The sequence below is a fragment of the Camelus dromedarius genome, chromosome 4 (genome assembly GCF_036321535.1).
Source record: "Camelus dromedarius isolate mCamDro1 chromosome 4, mCamDro1.pat, whole genome shotgun sequence".
NCBI classification, from domain to species: domain Eukaryota; kingdom Metazoa; phylum Chordata; class Mammalia; order Artiodactyla; family Camelidae; genus Camelus; species Camelus dromedarius.
Window position 1 is genome coordinate 30112222 of NC_087439.1, and position 20608 is coordinate 30132829.

Here is a 20608-nt window from a genome sequence, read left to right on the forward strand (position 1 = left end):
TTCTTTCAAAGTACCTAAGTCATTTCAACTAGCATTCCCTAGGTCAATATATGCTAAGAGTAGACAACTGCAACTAATTTCTAGTAAACTCACTAGAAAAACCTCACAGAAAATAGATACGAAATAAAAGGGACAAAATGAGCAGGTTTGGGGCAGTGGTCCTGACAATTCATACTTGATCTTAAATGGTTTTGATTGATTTATAAAAGAACATCAATTCATATCTCAAGGCATTTGCTATCAACATTATAGACCACTGCATTATACTTTAAAACAAGTTCAGGTGCTAGGGGTGGGGAGGGCAGGTCCATGGTGTGCTTGGGGAGGAACGTGCATGTGTGTGTGTGTGTGTGTGTGTGTGTGTGTGTGTGTGTGTGCATGCATTATGTGTGTATGGAAGAGAGAGGTTCTTTGGTGTTTTCGAGCATACATTTATTGAGGTAAAGGAAGCTTGGTTGAAGCATTAATAACTTTCAGGACTTTGTGGAACACTTGCCCTGAAGGACAAAGGTATATTTGAAGATGAATACTTATGTTAAGCAGTGGCAGAAGAAAAGAGAAATAATCCAAGAATGTCTGTCTGCCCATAAATTCAACAGAGGGAGGCAGATGATCAATTATTTTCTGATGCCGGTCGAACAGGAAAAAATATTCTGGAAGCAAAGAGATTGCATAAAAATATATTTGAAGAACATCTCTAGCCATTTTTCCTAAGCGAGTAATGAGAGCAATACTCACGGTTTATCAGATCTTTTATCATCAGAGGTAATTTTCTTCGAATATCCTTTAGCATTACTGATATATATATATATATATAATTTTCAACAGTAAACTCCAGCTCTCCTGCCTGTCCTTATTTCCCTTCCCCCCAACACACACAAACAGAGCCCTGGAAGGCCCCCTTGGTTTACACAGGGTTTCCTACTGAGGAGCTTGGGGGTAATGGAATTATTGTCCCATGTAAGGACCTAATAACACAAAGCTCTGTCTGATTTTAACCTTTATGGCCAATTATACAAGGGTAAATTTTTTCTTGCTTTAACTCATTTTCCAAATCTTTGAACCTGAAAGGTCTCAGAAATTATCTACTCCACGCTTCTCCTGACAAACTTTACAAAAAAAAAAAACTGAGCCTCCAAATAGTTAAGTGATTTGCCTAATAAAACCAGAAAGACAAACCTAACAATGACTCTATCAGGATTAAACCCCTTTCATAGCTCATTACCCTCTACAAATAAAGAGTAACCTCTTAGATAGGATTTTTCCCATATTTTCAGTGTCATCTCCCACCCCACTTCTCTTCCACGATTTTATGAAGCAACTCAGAACTGCTGAGGGTTCCCCTCAGGACAAACTGATGATGGCCTCCATGCCTAGTTCATGACACCCCCTTTTCCTGGAGCACACTGTCCACCCCCAGCTCTTCTGTCTAACTCTTTAGAAGCAGTGTTCACAACTCAGGAGACAACATTGTGCCTTCAGAGACATACCTCTGATGCCCTGTTTGGCTTGGGGGCCTCTCTGTGACCTCATAAGACTGAAGATCTTGACCACAGACCTTAGGCCATTGCGATTATCTGTTGATGGGGTCCTCTCCCATTTCTCTCTAAGCACTTTGATGACACAGATTGTGTATTTTCATCTTTGCACTCCCAGCAAGCATCTGGAACAAAAGAGTTTCTCAACAAATTTATGGAGCTTCTATTTTTATTGCTAAAATCCTCATCTTCTCCATTCCCATTTATATGGTAAGCATGAGTTTATTAGATTTATAGGGCAATTGAAGTTCAATAAATATATATCACTTATATGAGACTGAAATACTGACAGCATTTTCACATACATCCTTTTAAGCAGATATTCTTGGAGGCAGATTATTCATCTGTATAAGAGTGTCCAGATTTGTAAAAATAGAGAAAAGTTTAGGTGCTCTAGAGATTTAGACTAGGGAAGAAAAGGTCAAGGGAATCAATGTTTTATGTTTTAAAATATCTGAGGTAGTTTATATAAAAATATGACTTATATTGTATGGTAAATGCTTGAGTTCAAAAAAAAAAAAAGAGTTTCTCAAAATAGGAGAGAAGCTGATAGTCACCAGTTAAGATTAGTTTTTAGAGACTTCCGTAAATATGGGCATTAATGTTCTCTGAAATACTAAAAACTAATGAAAGAATAAAGGATTCAGCTTTATCATTTGTAGAAATTTAAATTTTTTTCAATGAAATGTTAAATGATTTTAACTTTAAAAAAAAAAAAAAGCCTTGTCTGTTTTCTATATAAGTCTTAAAAGAAAGACTTTAGTATAATAAAACCTCAACTATTTCACTGGAATTTATAGGGGGAAAAAAGCATACATTGAGGACTGATCATATTTAACCACAACCAACAATACTAAAATCATTATTTGCATTGATAAGTGAATCATGGATTTTATTACTAAAAGACGGATAAAGTTCCAAGGGGGGAAAAAGTAGAAATTAGAAAAAGGAGTACTGTTTGTTCTCTGAGAACATATATCATTCTGAACTTGCCTTCTGGCTTCTTAGCAACCTCCAATTTCAAATTCCATCAATAGGCGTAACCTACATAACATAAAACTCAGATGGCAGGGTATGTGTCTTTCTGTTTGCTTTGGCATACCTCTCATCTCTCTTAACAAGACTTGGGTAACAGATGAAAATCAATAAAATTACAGTTGGTTACGAAAGACGGCAGTCCTAGCTCGCTCAGGGTTTGCATTTCACCTCTTTGGGAGCACAAATTCCGCAGATTTTATGCTTCTCGGGGTGGGCCAGCGCAGGTACTCGGACAAATGAAAGAGGAGGATTTACACATTGTTCCCGGTAGTTTCTCCAGGTGTTATTTTCTTTAAAAAAAAAAAAAAAAACCATAGCTGCTTTAGATTTTCTAGGGAAATCCAAGCATTCTCAGGGCAGTGTCTTAGCTGATCCCTCTGATACCCTTCCATCACTTGGTTTCAGTGCCTTCACAAATTGCTCTTTTAGGTTGTTTTCCAAACATCAGTATTTAAACCAGTGGTTTATACACATGCCCATGGGTATACACAGATTTATTTGGGATTCTGTAAGGAGTAATTATACCTAAATCCCTTTTCTTTAAGCTCAATAAGGCATATCAAAATACAAGTGAGAGTGATACTATATAGATGGCCTTGAACCTGTTCTGGTGTTTGTTCTGTAAATCATCCTCAAATGTCTACAATTTAACTATTATTGCTAAGAAATTGCAACATACCCGACATCTGATTGCATCACCCAGATGTCCTCGCTGAGAGGATAAAGCACTCTCTTGAAGCTGAAATAGAGTTTGACCTGCCCATCTGTGATTTTCCAATTTGAAAAAATATACACACTGAGCTTTTAAATATTTCTCATAATCATTTAACCTGCTTTCCTCTTTAGAAGTGTGTGTTATTTTAATGAATTCTTTCACTCATTCTGTTGAGACACTGAAGCTAATGTGTCCATCTGAATGCAGTGACATTCATTTCTATACTCATGGAATATGTTTGTCATTTTTTGAACCTAAATGTAAATCTCATAGCCTATAACATGAAGCCTACAGCATCACAATAACATATTTAGCTTTGTAGCACCAGCACTGATTTACTGCCTAGCACACTGGGGCTAAATTAATTCGGAAGAGTTCTTAAGATACTAGTGAGACAGACTATATGAGCTATCCCATTTTAAAAGCAGAGTCTTTATGCTCTTGAACAAGATGGGCAGTTGTTAGCTTATGACTTGATGTGCGCAGGGACTTTTCTTTAAGGGTGTGAAGAAAGGGAAAGGAATTTTTGTATTGGTGTCAGGAGAAAGATTGGGAAAATCAAAGCAGTAGAGAGGGATAACATGGCATCTCTTGAAACCAGCTTGAAATAGAGTCTTGATTATCAACAGAAAGAGCCAGAGCCTTAAGCTGAAGAAAATGTTTTCACAAAAGACTCTGTGAGATTCTAAGCACAAGCAGCGGAGCTTTGGAGAATAAGTGAAAAAGTGCAGCTTAACACTGGGAACAGAAGGGGTGTTCTCCGCACTTACACCTGGACAGCATTTCGTCAGTGCCCTGAGGTCTTGAGGTTTTCCTGCATCTCAGAGTCTCTTTCTTTTAATAGTTGAGTTCAACTTTTTTTGCATTTAAGGACATGATAGATGTGTTTATTTTTAGTTTTTATATGATTTGTTGTTACTGCTTTCTAAATTATCTATTTTTTCCCTGTCGTCTGTCTCTGTTTGGTTTTGGGTATGTTTCCCAACCAACGGCTTGGAGGGCTTTGGGGGGTACATGCTCCACTTTTAGATCCCAAAGAGTTGATGTTTATACATTTTAACAATAATCTTAATGCTTCTCTCTCTCTCCACCCCCCCTTTTTTTTTTTTTTTGGTTTTACAGAGTGCATATTGACTTTTCCCTTTAAACAATGAATAAACTAGAAGCCATATTTTCTTCCCTTTTTCTCTTCCACTTTATCTCTTGATTTTGTTCTGTTTTTAATTTAAATTTTTCTTACAGATCTTTTTACATATTGAAATAATGTATTTAAACGTCTGTTTCATTTTTTATTGAAGTATAGTCGATTTATAATGTTGTATACAACATAGTGATTCAGTTGTACATATATGTATATGTGTTCCTTTTCATATTCTCTTTCATTATATGCTATTGCACAGTATTGAAATATAAACATCTGGTTTGTCTGCTTTAAGCAGCATCAGTCAACTCCCCAACATGAAATGTTAGATGGACCCACTACTCCTTTATTATAATGACAAGGTCTGGGGCATGAGGCCAATCTACGGAAGCATACCTCAGCTCTGGTCCATCCAAGGAGGATATTGTGGGAAAGGCCTGGGTATAAATAATCAATCTATTCAAATCCATCATTAACAACAAGAAAATATAGAGATTGTGGTTTTAGATCAGAATTTAAAGCTTTGAAAATGTAGAAGTAGTAATATATTAACAAACTCTTGAAGGTGGAAAAAATGTAACTAGACTAAATTTCTAATCTTTCAAAGACAAATTATGATGATGGGTCAAGACTAGCCATAATTAACCTCTGAAGTTCATGATGACCTCATATTTACATAAACCCAGGATCTGTTGGCAAAGAATAAAGCCAGGGGCAGAGATATGCAGAAAGAGGGAGCAGGTGTAAAAGAGTGGACAGCCAACTATGGCCACCATAGCTGAGACTTTGCCAGAACTCTGCAGCGTGTGTATCTGCCCTTGGGATTGTCCTGTTGGATTTGGCAGCTAGTCTTATAATTTTGTGGTATGTAGTGGTAGCCATTTCCCAGCTTCATCAAAGATAGACTCCCTCCCCTCCCCCCTCCCTTTGTCCTCTTTCTTCATTTTGGTGAGTTTTGGAGACAATAGTGACAAGAAACAACTTCATTCTTCTCTCTATCAAACTAGAGATCAATAAAATAGATACTGTTGTAGAGATAAATAACTGGAAAAGCAGTAAAAAGTAACTCAAATAATTCACTAGAGAGAAGAACATGAATAAAACTTTTTCTTGGAAAATTAGGAAAGACTCCCCTGTTGAGGACTGACCTTTTATCTTATTTAAATCTCATGGAGACAAATATTTCACTACACTAAGGAGAGACAGAAGTGGATCAAATGATTTCATGTACTATTTCTTCTAATTAAACACAGCACTCAGAAATTTTAAATATTCCCTACACTGCCTTCTTGCAGATTTTTTCCAGAAAGTAGAAATCTTGGTTTAGGTGGTCCTGAGACTCAGACCTGGAATAGCTTGTTTGATGATGGCAGGGAACAAAGATGGATGTGGTCCACAACCCATAGCTGGTGTGCTGTAGGGACACTCAATTGAGTGTTTATAGCAAAAGGGGGATACATCTTTATCCTTTTTATAGCCTTTTCTGGAGCAGAGATTGAAAGATGATGATGAAGTCTTCTCACAAACTTGTTACCTAATCCCATTAAACCTCACCCAGGGGAAATCCCATTAGACCTTAAACAAAGGAACAAATCGCTCCCTAAACAGATTAGAGAACATATATCAAGCAAGATGGCTTTCCGAACAAAGGAGCTCCAAGCAGGGTTATTTCTTTTCCTTCAATGCAAACAAAGCAGGTATTTTAAAGTGCAGAATGCAGTGATCCTTGGCCAGCTTGCTTCAGAGCGATGGCTACAGTCTCGGACCACTGCTTTTTCTGTAATAGGGACTAAAGCCATGTATAAAGAAGTATTTCCTGATATCTTCTCACACGGAAACACATTGAGAGGACACTAAGATACAATAACAGTGAAGATTGGGGTCTGGGAATGGGGGCCAGAACCCATTATAATCTGCACATTTGTGTTACTGTAACTTTATCAGTACTCTCCATTTTAGGAGGCTGAGGGATGTTTAGGTTAATATATATGTATACATAACTCAGCAAAACAAAGGCCATAGCCCTTCAAGTAGATTTGTCTCTCAATACTTCTCAGACCTCTGCCAGGAGGAATCAGTGTGATTGTGTATGAAACCCATTCTTGAGATGGAGGCAGCAGCTGTGGTGGGAAAAAATGATTCTAAGAATTCTTCAGGTGGTCCTTAGACTCCTCAGACTAAAACACTCCATGACGGCACAGCCAGGAGAGGCGCGGAAGGATCGGGCACCTGATTCCTAGAGTGTAGGTGAATCCATTGATTAATTTGATCAAAAAGTAGAATCAGAAGGAATCTCAGAACTGCTTTGATACTATGATTGTGGTCCCAGCGTAAGACATAAAAGCTAGCCAAATGGGAAATCTGAGGAAATACAGAACAACTCCTCTCTGTGGCAAATGCTTCAAGAATCAGATATATTAGCTGATTAAACTATCCGATGGTTCCACCGGTCTGTGAATGGTCTGTGGCTTGTCACTTTTCCAGGATCTGAATTTAGTACTTAACGTTCATGGAAACGTATTAAATTTTCTTTCATCCCTTTGTTACTATTCAGGAGGCACTTTTGATCTTGGGATTTCTTTTCTGTGTCCACTGATTGCCATCTTATGTTTCGACAGGAGAAAAATACAGCTTTTTGAATGTTTTAAGAGCACTTTCTACATTAGATAAGGCCTTAAAGAGGAAATAGGGCACATTAACTACTGTGATCTACTTATGTTGAGCCTCCTCCATCATACCAGTCCCTGAAGTCTAATCAGCAGAAAGTACCTGATTTTGACATCTGGCAACATCTTTTTTACAGCTTCTTTGAGCAGCTGAGACAATTGCCATTACATTGAGTTAAAACTCATATTCTCTCTAAGAAGAAAAAGAGATGTGCCTTTAAATTTTTGAGTTATCTAGATGATTATCTCATAGTTTCCCTGCAGATCTATACGTACAAACAAAGCTAAAGCAACTGCGTAATAAGTTTAGGGGCTGAAAAAAGCAAAATACATGATTTACCTGTTTCTATGGTGCCAGTCTCTCTGGTACCTGGTTAAAAGGACGCATGCAGGACCCAGCAGGCCTCTTTCCTCTAATTCATGTCAATGGTGCTAATTATGCTGTATGCAATTCAAATCAGACATCTTGTTTGAATCTTGCATTTTAAAACAATGATTTCCTCATACTGTTCTCCTTGGCAAACAGGGACATTATTCTCTCCATGACATGTGATTACTTCTACACCATCTCATTTCTTTTAAATGGTCTATCTCCTTTCTTCTACCCACCAAAATATGTACATACCACATCAGTCTAAAGCAGTCCATAATAGTGATTAGAGACAACATATAATAGTGATAGAAATACCACTCCCTTTAAACAGCAGAACCCACTAAAGGGTTTTCATTTTACCACTGGTTACTTTAATTTTTCTTACAATTAAATCCAAGGCTCATCGTTCACTTTTACTGGGCATATGTTTCTCAGAGCTATTGTTAGTCACATGTGTGAAAGTAAACATTAAGGGATGAAAATTCAATGAGACAACAACTTAACATTAAAAAAAAATTTCAGTAGAGTGGATCTGAAGAAAATGATTGTAATAACAATACTATTGCAATAAAAGATGGATCCATTAATTTGGATCAATTTAATGGACTAGTTTAATTCTAAAACTAGAATCAGAATGAATCCTGACTCTGCTCTCATGACAATAGTCCTGAAATAGGATAAAGTTTAGCACAGAAGGACTTACTAAGCACTGGGCACTGTTCTAAGTAAGAGTTTTATGTATGTTACCTCATTTAATTTTTTTTTTTTTGTATTCTAATAAAACTTTATTTGTGTTCACTGAAATTTGGATTTTATATAATTCTCACATGTCAGAATATAGTCTTTTGATTTTTTTCAGTTTATTTTATTTTATTTTATTTTATTCTATTGTTATTTTTTATTGAAGTGTAGTCGATTTACAGTGTTGGTTTCAGGTGTGCAACAAAGCAATTCCATTATACATTTACATACATACATATATATCTTCAGTTTCTTTTCTGTTACAGCTCATTACAAGAAATTGAATATAACTCCCTGTTCTATCCAGTATTACCTCATTGAATCTTGATATCAATGCCAGGAGGTAGGTTATTAGTCCCGTTTTACCACAGGAAGGAAGCAAGGCTCAGAGAAGTTAAGGGACTTGCCCCAAGTTACACAACTAGTGCTTGTTGGAGCCTGAACCTGGACTGAGGCTGCCCGCCCCCGAGTCTGCGTTTGATACCACTAGCTGGCTGCAATGTGCGGTAATCACTGTGCAGCTAACAGGGAGGAGGGAAAGAAGGTAAAAATGAAAGTCCACGTTGCACAACGGATCCACTACTGAAGAACTTCTCTCCCCATGTTTTCAGTCACTCCTTTCCCCTGTGGCATGGAGTCCAGACCCCACCCATGTTTTCTGCGGCAGATTCTCTCCAACTTGGTCGTCTTCTCATGCTGAATTCTCCACCTCCCAACAATCTTCATGTCAGGGAAACCACACACTCTCAAACAACTGTCTGAAGGACAGAGACAAAGAAGATTCATTGAGGCTTGTCGCAGGAAAATAAATTTTTGGAATTTCAATTTTAGTTTCAGGGAAATTGGAGGCTTGTAATACTTGAAAAAAAAATAGTCACTTTTCAAAAAAAATCATCTGAAAGCAGTGCATCTTAATGAGGCAGAGGAACACCTGGGAAAGTTTTTCAGGTGGGCAACCATGAAATTTGTTACCCTAACTGGTATACTTTTGGGGAGTAAAAGACTCTGCTATTAGCAATTATGCTGGGACAACAGGTGTGAAATGGGACTGGGTGGGGCAAGATAGTTTATCCGATCACCCTACCTTTAGAGATTGAAAAGAGGCACAGAGATGAGTGAAGCAGAGAAAGGTATATGACTTTCACTCTTGATGCTGAGCGTTTTTCAGTTTATATTAAATATGCTTATGTTGGCTTTGGATTTGTTCATTCCCTAGGCTCGGGAACCCCAAGTGTATTTATTATTGTTGCTGTTCTCGCTTCATTGATTGGGAAACTTCTGTCGGACTGGTACTGTGCTGAGGACTTAATTTATATTGTCTCACAGCAATCCTATAAAGTAGGTATTATGAGTGAAATTGTCATTTTGGAAATGAAATTAAAGTGACTTGGTCAAGGCCACACAGCTTAGAAATGACAGAACCAAGTCTTAACAGGTATGAGTGCAAAGCCCATACTCTCAACTGCTATATTCTATGCCTCTCAAATTATTTGACCTTAGAATACTTTTTAACATGTCATATTAATATTCTCCACCAAAAGCTTGTGAGATAAATTTGTCTTAGCTTAGAGTATACTGAAATGACTATCTCATAGATAAATTTATTACTAAAAGAAAAAAATTAAAAATTTGGTTGGTACTATTAAAATATCCAAATATTGAGTGAAATCACAGACACAGTCAAACGAAAGAGCAGTTTCCATGGCATGTGATTACTTGGAGACAGCACACATTGGAGTGGTTGAGGGACTCCCCCAAATGCAGATTTGCCTGACACACAGATCACATGGCATACGGTCATTTCTTAAAGTCAAACTAGTCCAAAATGTTAAGAATTATATAAATGTGCTTATATCATAGTTTATTCTTATGTGGTGTTTCCTATGTACGAGACACTGTTCCAAGCCCTTTACTTACATTAATTCAGTTCACCCTCACAACCTTCCCAAGATGAAAACTACTGCAAGCCTCGTTTTGCAGATGAGGAAACTGATGTACAGAAAGGTTAGGTAACAGCCCACGGCTAACGAGTGAGGGAGCCAGAAGTCATCTGGCTCCCAGTCAGGGCTGGCAACTCCTCGTCACACTCACCTTCCCTGCATTTTTCATGTATGTGTTACTGGTGTGTGCAGAGACATAAGATAAATATTGAAGATCTTTTAAAATACATCCTTGCTCCACTTCATTTGTTGTCCAGGAAATATGTATGTATATGTTTGTTAAAATCTGTAAAAAGTAAAGGTGTGTTGTTGGGGCAGGCGTGGGACACAAAGGGGAGCTGGGCTTTTCCCAGTGGTAAGTAAGATGAGATCAAGAGTGAGTATCTGATACACACTGTCTATATCTAAAATAGATAAAAAAACAAGGACCTACTCTATGGCACAGGGAACTATATTCAGTTTCCTGTAATGGGCTGTAATGGATAAGAATCTGAAATATATATATATATATGTATGTATATGTATAACTGAATCAATTTGCTGTGCACCTGAAACTAACATCGTAAATCGACTACACTTCAATAAAAATAAATAAGAATTAAAAAAAAAAGAGAGGGTATCTGAGACTAGTATTTAAGCAAAGAGAAGGTAAAATAATTTCAAATGCATAATAAATGAGGACATGCATTCTCTCTGTTCCTGTGTTGCGGAGGTGATATTGCCAAGTGAATTCTGAGACTGAATCTTTGCTTTGTTTTTCTTATTTATAATTGTATTCCTCCTTGTGTTTCACATGACCACTTTGATTGCCTTGATGCAATAATCCAGATGTTAGCTCCTCCAAATATGGGCTGTGAGTCAGCAGCACTCACATCTCCTGGGCACTTGGGAGAAATGCAGACTCCTGGGCCCCACCCTTCCTACTGATCTGGATTCTGCACTCTTAACAGATCCCCGGTGACTGCTAAGGATGTGAAAGTGTGAGAAGCACCGGTCTACAAACCCATGCTGAAATCCTTCACTGATGACAGTCTTCTTTTCACATTTTTAGAGCTAAGCAAATGGAGGAAAGGTCAAAGCCAGTCATCTCTGTGGAGGAAGTGGGGGCAGTGGGAGGCCAGAAGGATGCACGGATGAAGAGAAATAAACAACGCTCTGATTTCTTCCTCTTTTGACTCTTCCACCACTACCTTCCTTTCAACCCCAATCACTGCCCACGCACACAGTCAATTTGCAGAATGAAGACACAGCTACACAGAATGGTGAGTCCATACGGTTTATATACAGGACAGTGTAAGAGGGGAGATTAAATCTCAGAAGAGATTTACAAGGCAGTATTGGTAACATGAAGCTTTTCTTAACCTAATTACCCTATAGCAAGGGATCTGTGGGCTAATTAACTGGGTCTGATGTTCCAAAGGATTCAAAATGGAGAGTAAAGTGATGTGGGACTGAAAGTTACTGTGTGTCTACCATGCACTTTCCATACAAAATACAGGTAAATCCTCATAAATAGTTGATGAGGTGCTTGCCTCCTTTAACAGATTAGGAAATTGAAGCACAGAGAGGTAAATAAAGTTGCCTGCAGTCACACAGCAAGTTGAGGCTGATTGAACTCTGTTTCTCTGATTACTAACCAGTGCTGTAACTACCACCTGAAGCTGGAGATGTAAAAGAAAGCAGACAGCAGGTTTCATAAAACTGCGTACCTTCTGCCTTCTTTCTCTTTCTTTTTTGCTTCAACTTGATGAGAATTGTTTCTAAGGCCCACTTCTGGTGAATTATTTACAGTAGATGGGATCTTCTACTTAAATGGAAATTACAAAAGTTGTATAAAGTGAGGTCCCCGCCACAAGGAAGTTTACAGTTTAACTGAGCCAAGAAATTAACCCACATGTAAAAAACAAAGATGTGTTAGACTGTGTTATGGCTGTTAACACAGAGGAATTCAGAGGAGATCAACTGAGTCACTGTGGTTATCTGAGAAATCTTTGAAATGAGATGGATCTTGGAATAAGATCTAGAAAGATTGCTCTCTCTGATGGGTCATTGAATTCATATGATTCTATACCATTAGTTTAGAGAAGATTAGACTTGTTTCTTTTATTTGTGCTTCCAGCTAAGAATGCATGTGAACAAGGGTCCCATGGCTAAAATAATAAAAGTAATAATCTTAATTTTATTTTTAATAAAGATGAGCTGGTAAGGTAATGAATGGACTGTTAGGAAGGTTAACACTTGGAGCAGGTAGAGAGGGAAGAGGGTGCTGAAAAGGTCTAGAGAGGGTGTCATAGGGAAACTTAATTCACTTCAAAATGTTGCCTAGGACTGGCCATGATCAACAGTAATAATGTGGGCCAACTTATCACGAGTATTGAAAAGTCAAAATTACAGACTATTCTAAGTAGAATGTTCAGTAAGAAAATTGTTTGGGCAAGAGTGTTCAGTCCTTGGCTGAATTCCAACTGTGTCCTGCTGACTTGACTTCTGTTGCCATCAAGTCCTTGGTGGTGTTGGCAGCCTCACACTGAGCAAGTTTGAAACATCACCAGAGCGGTTCCCTCTGTAGAGCCCTGAGGACAATTAGCTGGTATCCTTGTCTATAGGTGTCAGATTGCCTGGACTCCTGAAGAATTTTACCTAGAGGAATTCCTACTGTGGCCACACTTAGCCTTGTCTGGGGGCTCTTAGAATTTGGGGCCTTTAAAGCATCACTCCTAAAGCAGAAAAGGAGCATCAATAAGAGATTTAAGAGAATAGCCTACTGAAAGTTACCACTGGAGTTTAAGTGCTGGTCTACCTGTGAATGTGGAGCTCATTACTTAATTTCTCTATTCATGCAACAAATCTTTATCCTTTACCTACTAAGGATAAGATGTGCAAAGAATATCTACCTGATAGGGCTCTTGTGACTATTAAGTTGGATAATGTTTGTAAAGTATTCAGCCCAGTGTCTGAAACATAGTAACTGCTGAATAAATGGTAACTATTATGATAACAGAAATAGTCCAAGGAATACTTCCATGTAGTTAAAAAACACAACCCATTTTTAAATTGAAATAATTGTAGAACACCTGCGTGCAGAGATGTAGCCTGTACAGTTTGGACTTCCAATACACAATTCAGGTCAAATACCCTTTCCCAGACCTGCAAGAGCCAATTAAAATTTTTCTGTGTACTGGAATTTTGCTGAATTCAATATGGTTCCAATAATAATAATAATACTATATTTTTACAAAGCTTTAAAAAACACTTTCACATTCATTAACTCTAAATGAATTATTGCCAGTAAGTTGGAAATCTCCTTGTTTTATAGAGATTTGGGTATGTAAAATTTGTTTTAAATGAATTTGGCCTGGATCAGCAACTGAGGTAAAACAATTAAAATGTCCAATTTGGGGGAATTCTTGGTAGCTTTCCAACATGCCATTAGTTTTCATAATCAAGCTGTTATATGATCTTTTTTTTCATTATGCATGAGCAAATACACTCCACTACACTCAATTTGAAGCAATTATTATCTGTGGCACAATATAATCAGAAAGCTACTGCTATTTGTTGAAGGATTCTTTGTTTGCCAAGATTATTAATAAAGTTATGCCAGGAGCACATACAGTGCCGCTTGGCACTCAGCAGCTGGCTCTGGCAGTGGGAAGATAAATCAGAATTCTTAAGGCTTGTATTTTTCAGTATTCCTGCCAGTGTGTGTGTTGGAGAACATTGCACATTAAACAGCACTAATTGCCTTAATTGGCTGAAGGCTAACAAGCCCACGGTACTGTTGGTGTGCTGTCAAAGCGCTGGGTTTATTGGGAGAACTGAGAGTCTTACATATTCAGTGGTCCAGGTGTAACACACAGAGCAAGACGGTTGGAGTCCATGTGTATTATATGTACATGGAGCCCTCATGTGTTATGGAAGAGCAGGGTGTGGAGGGGGTTAGAAGCCCTGTCTGATCAGCCCAAGGTGATAACTCTTCACATAACCATCCAAGTTAAACAACTGCCTTTCGGGGACTCATGAAGGACTGTCAACCCATCTTGACTAACTCCCAGATCAATCTGTGAGAAAAGATGCTCTCACTTGCTTACAGGACAGCTGTATTGGTGATGTGTGGAACCTGGTTTTGCTTTCTGGGGCTAACAATGAATTTAATAACACCTGCACAAGTAAAACCACCACCCTATTTTATCATGACCCAAACACATGATTCTTGACTTTTTCTTCATTACTGTTGAATCTTTTAATTCTGCTTTTAGTCACAGGTGTTGTCCCAGAGGACACCCTAGTGGCTGGGTGAAAACAGAGCCAAAGAGAGTATTGCCATCACCTTCCTCCTCTCCTTGCTTGCAGATGCTAGACGTTCCAGAGAAAGGGGTTCATCCCCTCTTAAAATGCAAATTTTAAGCCCAAGCCCCCAGGCACTCAAAGAGCCCAGGTGAACCTTTAGACATTTACATATTAATATGCTTCAGTTTAAAATGCTAGGAAGGGACATGAAAAAAATGCTCTTAGGATGCTCCCAACAGAAGGGGACAGCAGGCTGGTCTAAATAGAGAAGGGAGCTCAAGATGGGATATCACCCCCACCTCAAACCGTCATGCTCCATTAGTCCCAAGTACCATGGTTTGCTTTATTTACTGATTAGTCTAATTAAAAGCAAACAAGAACAATTGTGCATTATGCCAAATGCATTTAAGAAATTATTTTACCACTTAATGGTGTTAAAGTTGCACGTGATTCAGGAGTAAAATTCCTAGAATAATAGCATTTGCCACTTGTAGCTGGAAATAGAGTTGAAATTTCAACTGATCAAGTGGGTAAAACTCACCATCTTGGGCATATCTGGTAGGTGGGCAAAGGTGCCTGACAGTCACGGCTGGGATATTTCCTGTGCTCACACAGACACTTGCCGGAGGAATCCATGCCGCCTCAGCGTGTGGAGGGTCTGCAGCTGGTTCTCAGGAGGCGGGAACGAGGGTCTCGGCCTTAGTCCTACCCCTGTGTGACCTCAGGGTGGTCTCACCAGAGAGGGCTCAAGTCTTTTCTCTTCCATCTGCCTTGGGCCAAGCCTTTAGTGCACAAGGGCACAAAGACAGAGATCACTTTTGTGTGGAGGTTTTACACATGTGGGAAGAGGAAACCTAAAAAATGAAACCAGAAAACCCCTACAAGGTGATAAAGTGGTTTGATCTGTTTCTCCCTTTTCTGGTATTCTTATTAAATCTGAAATTTATAATCACTCCCCACTCATGCTTGGGAGCAATTAAGAGCATCTGCCAACACAAGAAAGAAAAACCGAAAGTGGGTAATGAAATCGATGACAGAGCAGGGACTTGTTCGTGTTTTGTAATCTGTAGATTTAGGAACACATTCTTGATCATTAAAAGCAACAGTTATGTTTTATGTTCAAGGGCAGTTTTTAAATATTAAAATAGAAATGTTTTTAAAGCATGGACAGAGATACTTTCTATCCCACGTAACAGCCTTTATCACTCTGTCAATCAGTTGGAAAAACAGCACAGGATGACATCATCCTGAAGGAAACAATTTTTAAGGTACTCGCATTACAGTTCTATCTCTTTGGATGCTGTGGTTAGTGGAATATACTTCTAAAATGTAAATGCATTCAGTTTTTCATTCATTGAACAAAAATCTATTAAGCAGTCATTGTCTACCAGGAATCGAACTGGACCCTCAGGATATAAATATGATTAAGGCCATGACGCCTGCCTCAGGGTGGCTCATGGTTTACTGGACATCCTATGTAAGTAGGATTCTTTTAGTTACAGGTAACAATTTTAACTTACTTAAAGGGCATTGGGATGTATAACAGAAAAGGCAGACATAGAGTGGGCTTCAGGGTGGGCTGACTCAGTGGCCCAGCAATGTTATCAAGAACTCAGGTCCCTTCTGACTTTGTTATGCACAACGCACAATAAGTACACTTCATCTTCTAGCTGGCTGTCCGAATGCTCACAGGTGCCTTCTGGCAGCATCTTTGTTGACATGTAGCAGAAGAGAGAAGTCTCCTTTGGCTCTTGAGAATAATAAAATTTCTTGCCCCAAAGCCCAAACAATCTTTTATGCATTTCATTGGCCCAAATAGGTTCAGATCTGCCATATCCCTAAACCACATCCCCGGTAAGTGGGTTGGGGTTGCCATAATTGGCTTTGCCTAATCAGCGTCCACCTCTGCGGCAGGGACCCGTCAGACTTCCTTGAGTTTGTTGGCTGCTTGGGAAAGGGTTTTTATTCAGCCAGAGGAAAAGAATAGGTTCTGAATTACAACCTTTTCCTCGTTGCCTTTTGTGACACTAAAAGCTATTTCAGTAACGTGGGACTTGACTGGCAGATGATATGATTTCTGAGGGACACTGTTTCTCCTAGAAAAATGGTTCTCAAACTTGAGAACCGGGAGGGCTTATTAACCCACAATTTGCTGGGCCCCAGCCCAGAATTACTCAGAGGTGTGGTCTGAGTATTTGCATTTCTAACAAGTTGCCTGTGAGGCTGATGCTGCTGACAGCTTTGTCAGGATGATGCATCTAATAGCAATTTGGCAGCCTTTGTTGTGCTAAGATCACCACGAGAGCTGGACAGAATTTACTTCAGATTTTGAGAACATTTTCTCTCCATGGGGCGGACAGTTTTTGATTTACTGTTGTCCAAGTACCTGGTTCGCCTTGAAGTCATCCTTCCCTCCCTTGGACATGGTCTTGTCTATTCCGGAAAGAGCCTCAAATATCTTTTGAAAGCTATTGCTGCTATTACTCTAATAAAAATAGTCTCCAAAATCATTTTTAAAGCCATTAGTGCACATGTAAAACGTAAACTTGTCTTATGGACAAGCTTTAAGAAAGTTACAATTCATATTTCTGCAATTCTGAAAATAATCTATTATTGTGTAAATTGGGCTCGCGTACACTGATAAGAGGAAGTGTATTACTGAAAATATTGGAAAACTAAATTGCTTGGGGAATAAAAAGATCATAATGTATCGACTCTCCACAGGCTGAACACAGACTATTTTTTTGATATTGAATAAAGCAGTTTAAACCATCTCTTCACTGCCTGATTTTTTTTAAACTTTTTTTTATTGAGTTATAGTCAGTTTACAATGTTGTGTCAATTTCCAGTGTAGAGCACAATTTTTCAGTTATACGTGAACATACACATATTCATTGTCGCATTCTTTTTCACTGTGAGCTGCCACAAGATCTTGTATACATTTCCCTGTGCTATACAGTATGATCTTGTTTATCTATTCTACATATGCCTGTTAGTATCTACAAATTTCGAACTCTCAATCTGTCCCTTCCTACCCGCTTCCACTGCCCAATTTTTATAATAGATGTTTGTTTAACTTAAGCAGAAAGTTTGCTGTCACTGAAAAGTTGTTGCGTTTTCCAAAACAGCTGGAGTTGGCAGTTGAACCTCTGAAGGAGATAATTCTAAAGAACCCAGATAAATACTAGTTGTCAGAGGAAAGGTACCTGCCACGGGCCAGGTACTGTCCTGGACACTGTATTTATGTTCTTTCACTGAATAAATTTAAAAATAAAAAAGGAAAAATCAACAACAAATAAGAGTGCTCCTCATAATTTTTTTTTTATAAATTTGAGCTTTTAGTGACTTAAGAGAGATCATGACTCAAAGCAAAGATCTTTTTGAGATGCCTTTTCGTAGCTTAACACCCTTCTGTAGGTTCTAATTTCTTATGGTATGAAAACTGAGTTTGTTGATGGCACCAAAGGCCCATGTCACTGCCTTCCTGGTAAAGCCTCACCCAGGAGCATCCTGCGTCCAGCCGCACTGACCTGCCTTCAGAGTCCACACAACTGTGCTCTCTCTGCATCTGCCCTCCCTCTGTTGGAAAAGCTGTCTCACAAACTCCCTTATTTCATAATCTTACTCACCCTTCAAGTCTCAGCTCAAATCTCTTTCTCAGGAAAAACTTGCTGGGCCACTAAGATTTGTGAAATGAATACATGAACACAAACATTTAACGATTTATCGTAGGCCAGGCATGTGCAGTATGATATTTAATCCTTCTGTCAACTCATTAGCCTGCAAGGAGTAACCAGTCTTCCGCATGTGAGGACTGTAATTTGCTCGATACCGTACTAGGGCAGTGCTGAATGTGGGGCCTCGGGTACTTCTAGTAAACAAAGAAGAATGCTTTCAATTTCTACAGAGCAAACAGTATTATCACACACTGTCTATCTGGCTTATATATGATCTAGAATTATCTAGGAAGAGATGTGTTTTATGTCCCCGTACATAAACACTGACAGGAAAAAAATGTTAGCGTTTTTCTTTCTTTCTTTATCGATGTTTGACTCTGCATTGAATGTAATAAAATCTAATATATATGTAATGTTTTAATATAAAAAGCACAAAGTAAATATAAAATGTTTTTAATGAATAAATTCTTGATAAAGGACTTACAGATGATGCTTAAGGAATATTGAGAGATTTTTCTAAACCCTATGTACAGAAGAAAATTTGAATTTTGACAGAAAAAGATGACCATGACTTAATAGGAAAAATAAATAATTTAAGACCCACTATATAAGTTACATTCAGTGAAAATGCCTCAAAATGTAGTTAAGAAATAAACTTTTTTTTAACAGAACAACTTCTGCAGTGTTCAGGAGAAGCCTGAATTTAAGACAGCCTGCGTCCTCCCGGCTTGGCCATAGCGTTCAATCACACCATTTTCATTATGTTGTATACACTTCACATCCACAATTTAATCGAGCCTTTGTCAAGTAGAGTTTTCTATCCAGAGGAGACATACAAGCTCAACATTATGGCTTAAACGTAAAGCAATCCTGTATTATATGTATTCTTAGGGTTCTAAGCCATTCCTGGGTTCTGTTTAAGCTCTTTATCTTCTATGGATAACCACTAAGATGTAGTTTAAAGAAACATTATACAAAGCTAAAAGAAAAAAAGATTTAAGATAAAATTTCACTGTGGGTCTTTAAAAATTGGCGGGATGTAGTGAACACTCAGAGCAACGCTAAAAATTAAAACATGTCTGTGACACTTAAATGAATCAGAAACTGAAGCTTTTCTAGAAGACTGCCTATGAACTATCATGTACTGTATTTTTTTCCTATTATCAAAGCATGTGAAATTTGAATTACAAATTCATGTGAAGTTACTAGAATTTTCTGTTTAAGACAGTCTTGCTTTTTATTTTTATTCTTTAGCCTGTTGTATTACCACAGCCCAACATACAACATTCCAGGAAACATTTCATTTTTAAAGGGCTCCATTACCATTAATGAAGATAAGTTCATGTGGTGTAATATCATAATGAATTTTTGGTGGAAATTAATTAGATGTGTGAATGCTAACATTTATTTACATCCCAGGCTAGATGTTCAAAGGAGTGTATGTTAAGCACACAATTAGAAGCAACGATGCATTAAATTGGCCTCACCAAGAAATAGTATTAATTTTAATAGCGCAATGGAAGCTCCTTGGAAAATCCAAGTAAGATTTTCTCTGTCCAGTTGCCAGCTTTTGAGACTCCTTGTCTACCTAAGTTACCGGTTTACAAAAAGTTGTTGGAAAATTTAGAGTGGAGACGGAAACTGCATTTTCCCCCTCACATCATAAGGCTGCACAATATTCTCGTTAACCTATGGACTTCCTCCTAACTCCTTTTGATTTGCACCACACAAACAACATCTAACAACTCCTTTTGCAAACAGTCTGTGACCTTTTTAACCAGGGAGGGAATTCCTCACGGCTGGGAACCTTCAGTCACTGTGTTCTTTTTTAAAGTATTCCTTAACTTAAACTATAGAGAAATCACAACAGTCCAGAAACAACAATAACCGTTCATGGGATTTTTTTAAGAATAAGCGCTTGGTAGACCGAAACCACAGAACCACAGAACCACAGAACCAACAGGAGGGATTTCTTCCCAGGTTAGGGACCATTCTGATTGTTATTCTGGGATGATTTATCGTTGTTTTGGAAATTTATTGAAATGTCTTCTAGTCATATATTTAGTTGAGAAATATTTTAAGATTCAAATGCTTCCTTATTTCACACTATTGTATAAACTAATAATAATGACTACTGCTTATTGAATTCTAACCACTTGTGAGCACTGGGCTAGTGAATTATATGAATTGTCTAAATTAGTTCCTTCACAAATGCTATGCTTGCATAGATTTTATTTACATCTCCATTTTATCAGAGTGAAAAGTGGGATTTGGAATTTGAGCAGCTTACTCAAACTCAATAGCTGGTAAGTGGCTAAACTGGGATGTGAACCAATGTCCACCTGCCCAATAAGCCAGTCCACCAAAGCTTAATGTTTTGGGGCAATTTTCGTTATAATCCTTAAAGACACTGGCTGATTATGTCATAGTTCTTTTGTGATTTTGTGTAATGAATATCTTATTGAATCCCCCAAAACAAATTTCATGTA

General features: G+C 38.1%; 1 long non-coding RNA gene across 4 annotated transcripts in view; it reads left to right on the forward strand.

Annotated features, from left to right (window-relative positions):
• Positions 1-20608, forward strand: part of LOC105094634 (uncharacterized) — a 525835-nt gene that overhangs the window by 428772 nt on the left and 76455 nt on the right. For all 4 annotated transcript variants that reach the window (XR_010380576.1, XR_010380574.1, XR_010380577.1 and 1 more), the window contains one exon: positions 11204-11414. This is a non-coding gene — a long non-coding RNA (uncharacterized LOC105094634). The remainder of the gene's footprint in view (positions 1-11203; positions 11415-20608) is intronic.